Here is a 5756-nt window from a genome sequence, read left to right as displayed (position 1 = left end):
TTATCGGTGGCCACAACAGAACTGAGGTGACGAATGTATGTAATCGCTATTCGCAGCCCATTTATCGGATTAGATATCGTTCATATGTGATCGGAGATAGATACATGACGTGGATAACGCTTTTTTATTTACAACACTGTGAGCACAAAATTGTGAGGATTATCGTTTTAGTAAAAAAAAGTCCCATAGAAGTGAGCTTAACCCTCTAAGACCCGGGACGAACGGATTTTTTTCAAATGGCTCGCATTCAGCACCTGATCGTCGGAATTCCTCGCGGTTTCGTTTGTGCTCAATGGGAATAGCTATATTTTTGCTCTGATACATTTTCAAATAAAAATTTTTGTTCAGGTCCGAGTTATTGCTAAAAATAAGTGTGCACCCCCGCGCGTTTTTTTCTATAATTCAAACATCTCTTCAATATTCTGGACGTGTTCATGCCCAAAATTTATCAAATCACCCATCAAACCAACCCAAAAAGATATTTGTAAAGATTTTTAGTCGATTACGATGTTTTCACCATTTGAGTAGGGCAGGATTGACTGAATTCAGGGCCGCATTCAGGGGTTACAATGGTAGAGTATGGGCTAAAAATTCAATTACAATGAAATTTGCATGAACATGCGGCTGCACAAATTTAAAAATCAGGAGTTTTAAATATTTAATTTTCAATTGAAAATGAGATTCTGCAATTCTTATCAGGGCCGGATTTAGGGTCGAAATGGGGTGACCAGGGCCATATCACCAATTGCAATGAAACTGGGCATGCGACTGCTCAAACTTCATGAAAACACATCAGGAGGTCAAAGAACTCTGTTTGAATTTGAAATTGACCTTCTGTAATTTTGACCAGGGCCGGCTTCAGGGGTCCACATGGGGAGGGCAAGGGCCATATCACCAAAAGCAATGAAACTGGGCATGCGACTGCTCAAACACCATGGAAACACATCAGGAGCTCAAAGAAATCTGTTCAAATGGAAATTGATCTTCTGAAATTTCAACCAGGGCCGGATTTAGGAGTGATAATGGGGAGGGCAGGGGCCATATTACCAATTGCAATGAAACAGGGCATGCGACTGCTCAAACTTCATGAAAACACATCAGGTGCTCAGAGAACTCTGTTTTAATTTGAAATTGACCTTCTGAAATTTTGACCAGGGCCGGATTCAGGGGTCTAAATGGGGAGTGCAAGGGCCATATCACCAATTGCAATGAAACTGGGCATGCGACTGCTCAAACTTCTTGAAAACACATCAGGAGCACAAAGAACTCTGTTTGAATTTGAAATTGACCTTCTGTAATTTTGACCAGGGCCGGCTTCATGGGTCCAAATGGGGAGGGCAAGGGCCATATCACCAAGAGCAATAAAACTGGGCATGCGACTGCTCAAACACCATGGAAACACATCAGGAGCTCAAAGAAATCTGTTTGAATTTGAAATTGACCTTCTGAAATTTTGACCAGGGCCGGATTCAGGGGTCTCAATGGGGGTGACCATGGGGCCATATCACCAATTGCAATGAAACTGGGCATGCGACTGCTCAAATTTCATGAAAACACATCAGGAGCACAAAGAACTCTGTTTGAATTTGAAATTGACCTTCTGTAATTTTGACCAGGACCGGCTTCAGCGGAAATGGAAATTGATCTTCTGAAATTTCAACCAGGGCTGGATTTAGGAGTGAAAATGGGGAGGGCAGGGGCCATATCACCAATTGCAATGAAACAGGGCATGCGACTGCTCAAACTTCATGGAAACACATCAGGTGCTCAAAGAACTCTGTTTTAATTTGAAATTGACCTTCTGAAATTTTGACCAGGGCCGGATTCAGGGGTCTCAATGGGGTGAACATGGGGCCATATCACCAATTGCAATGAAACTGGGCATGCGACTGCTCAAATTTCATGAAAACACATCAGGAGCACAAAGAACTCTGTTTGAATTTGAAATTGACCTTCTGTAATTTTGACCAGGACCGGCTTCAGGGGTCCAAATGGGGAGAGCAAGGGCCATATCACCAAAAGCAATGAAACTGGGCATGCGATTGCTCAAACACCATGAAAACATCAGGAGCACAAAGAACTCTGTTTGAATTTGAAATTGACCTTCTGTAATTTTGACCAGGGCCGGCTTCAGGGGTCCAAATGGGGAGGGCAAGGGCCATATCACCAAAAGCAATGAAACTGGGCATGCGACTGCACAAACACCATGGAAACACATCAGGAGCTCAAAGAAATCTGTTTCAAATGGAAATTGATCTTCTGAAATTTCAACCAGGGCCGGATTTAGGAGTGAAAATGGGAAAGGCAGTGCCATATCACCAATTGCAATGAAACAGGGCATGCGACTGCTCAAACTTCATGAAAATACATCAGGAGCTCAAAGAATTCTGCTCGAACTTCAAATTGTCTTTCCGAAATTTTGACCAGGACCGGCTTCAGGGGTCCAGGAATTCCTCCGGAAGTTCCTCCAGGAATTCCTCCGGAAGTTCCTCCAGGAATTCCTCCGGAAGTTCCTCCAGGAATTCCTCCGGAAGTTCCTCCAGGAATTCCTCCGGACGTTCCTCCAGGAAGTTCCTCCAGGAATTTCTCCGGAAGTTCCTCCAGGAATTTCTCCGGAAGTTCCTCCAGAAATTCCTCTGGAAGTTGCTCCAGGAATTCCTCCGGAAGTTCCTCCAGGAATTCCTCCGGAAGTTCCACCAGGAATTTCTCCGAGAGTTCCTCCAGGAATTCCATTGAAAGTTCCTCCAGGAATTCCATCGGAAGTTCCTTCAGGAATTCCTTCGGAAGTTCCTTCGGGAATTCTCTCGGAAGTTCCTCCAGGAATTTCTTCGGAAGTTCTTTCAAGAATTTTTCCAGAAGGTGCTCCAGGAAGTTCCACCAGGAATTCCTTCCCAAGTTCCACCAGGAATTCCTTCGGAAGTTCCACCAGGAATTCCTTCGGAAGTTTATCCTGGAATTCCTCCAGAAGTTCATGCAGGAATTTCTGCAGAAGTTACTTCACGAATTCAGGAATTCTTTCGGAACTTTCAGAGATCCTCCAGGAATTTTTGACTTCCGAAGGAATTCCTGGTGGAACTTCCGAAGGAATTGCTGGAGGAACTTCTGAAGGAATTCCTGGAGGAACTTCGGAAGGAATTCCTGGAGGAACTTCCGAAGGAATTCCTGGAGGAACTTCCGGAGGAATTCCTGGAGGAACTTCCGGAGGAATTCCTGGAGGAACTTCGGGAGGAATTCCTGGAGGAACTTCCGGAGGAATTCCTGGAGAAACTTCCGGAGGAATTCCTGGAGGAACTTCCGGAGGAATTCCTGGAGGAACTTCCGGAGGAATTCCTGGAGGAACTTCCGGAGGAATTCCTGGAGGAACTTCCGGAGGAATTCCTGGAGGAACTTCGGGAGGAATTCCTGGAGGAACTTCCGGAGGAATTCCTGGAGAAACTTCCGGAGGAATTCCTGGAGGAACTTCCGGAGGAATTCCTGGAGGAACTTCCGGAGGAATTCCTGGAGGAACTTCCGGAGGAATTCCTGGAGGAACTTCCGGAGGAATTCCTGGAGGAAGTTCCGGAGGAATTCCTGGAGGAACTTTTGGAGGAATTCCTGGAGGAACTTTTGGAGGAATTCCCGGAGGAACTTCTGGACGAATTCCTGGAGTATTTTCCGGAGAAATTCCTGAAATTTGTATCAGAGCAGTTTCAAGTTCAATCAGAATACTTTGAGCTCCTGATGTGTTTTCATGATGTTTAAGCAGTCCGCTCTCCATATTTTCACCCCTGAATCCGGCCCTGGTTGAAATTTCAGAGGGTCAATTTCAAATTCAAACAGAGTTCTTTGAGATCCTGTTGTGTTTTCATGAAATTTGAGCAGTCGCATGCCCACTGCCCAGTTTTATTTCTATTGGTGATATGGCCTTTGCTCTCCCCAGGTGGACCCCTGAAGCCGGTCCTGGTCAAAATTTCGGAAAGACAATTTGAAGTTCGAGCAGAATTCTTTGAGCTCCTGATGTGTTTTCATGAAGTTTGAGCAGTCGCATGCTCTGTTTCATTGCAATTGGTGATATGGCCCCCATTTTCACTCCTAAATCCGGCCCTGGTTGAAATTTCAGAAGATCAATTTCCATTTGACACAGATTTCTTTGAGCTCCTGATGTGTTTCCATGGTGTTTGTGCAGTCGCATGCCCAGTTTCATTGCTTTTGGTGATATGGGCCTTGCTCTTCCCATTTGGACCCCTGAATCCGGCCCTGGTCAAAATTTCAGAAAGTCAATTTCAAATTCAAACAGAGTTCTTTGTGCTCCTGATGTGTTTTCATGAAGTTTGAGCAGTCGCATGCCCAGTTCCATTGCTTTTGGTGATATGGCCCTTGCTCTCCCCATTTGGACCCCTCAAGCCGGCCCTGGTCAAAATTACAGAAGGTCAATTTCAAATTCAAACAGAATTCTTTGAGCTCCTGATGTGTTTTCATGAAGTTTGAGCAGTCGCATGCCCAGTTTCATTGCAATTGGTGATATGGCCCCTGGTCACCCCCATTTCGACCCCTAAATCCGGCCCTGATAAGAATTTCAGAAAGTCAATTTCAATTGAAAATTAAATATTTTTAAATTTGTGCATCCGCATGTTCATGCAAATTTCATTGTAATTGAATTTTTAGCCCATACTCTACCATTGTAACCCCTGAATGCGGCCCTGAATTCAGTCAATCCTGCCCTACTCAAATGGTGAAAACATCGGAATCGACTAAAAATCTTTACAAATATCTTTTTGGGTTGGTTTGATGGGTGATTTGATAAATTTTGGGCATGAACACGTCCAGAATATTGAAGCGATGTTTGAATTATAGAAAAAACACCCCCGCGCACACTTATTTTTAGCAATAACTCGGACCTGAACAAAAAATTTTATTTGAAAATGTATCAGAGCAAAAATATAGCTATTCCCATTGAGCCCAAACGAAACCGCGAGGAATTCCAACGATCAGGTGCTGAATGCGAGCCATTTGAAAAAAATCCGTTCGTCCCGGGTCTTAGAGGGTTAAGTATATTAATCAATGAATCATTGTATTTTTTTTCTAGTTCACCTGGGCTAAATTGATTCTAGATTTTGTCCATTATTCTTTGGTGAATTTGTAAAATAATCAAAACCCTTGCTCCGAAGAGGTTTGCCCCAAAACGTAGCTAGCTTCAACGTCTGTTCTCTGTGATTGCATGTTCAGTTCATTCTTCATATTAGTAAAAATACTAAGTTATTACAGTAATCTAAGTTATTACGATATCTGAAAGTCTCCATGAATGTTTTTCAGACAAAAATGGGCCTCCGAGGGGAAACGATAGATAAGCGTTTTGAAACCCAAAACTGTTCAGCAGCATAAAAGCATAAAAGCATATGGAGACGCATGATACATTTGTGCGATGATTCATCTTTTGACTAAATATTAATTAAAATAACTTTTTATGTAAATTTCATCACATTCGTTTTATTAAATAAATGGATAAATGCGTAAGCATTTGCAGTGAATGTGAAGCTACCACTTTGCAAATGACCTCTCTTGTAAATGTTGGGATGAGCTCAACCCGCAACAAGCGTTTGTCCCAAACTGCAACAGAATAGGACAATGTTCGCCTGCCGCGCATTTAGGAAATAGGTCGGTTATCGATGATGTTTACGGTCAAAAATGTGTCAATTATCATTCTGCGCACTATCGCATATTTGTAACATTTGCATTTTGGTTGATTTTTTAAATCGTTAGTCAATCCTCCCCACAAA

Source organism: Armigeres subalbatus, chromosome 3, assembly GCF_024139115.2.
Source record: "Armigeres subalbatus isolate Guangzhou_Male chromosome 3, GZ_Asu_2, whole genome shotgun sequence".
NCBI lineage: Eukaryota > Metazoa > Arthropoda > Insecta > Diptera > Culicidae > Armigeres > Armigeres subalbatus.
Note: the sequence above shows the minus strand (reverse complement) of the source record.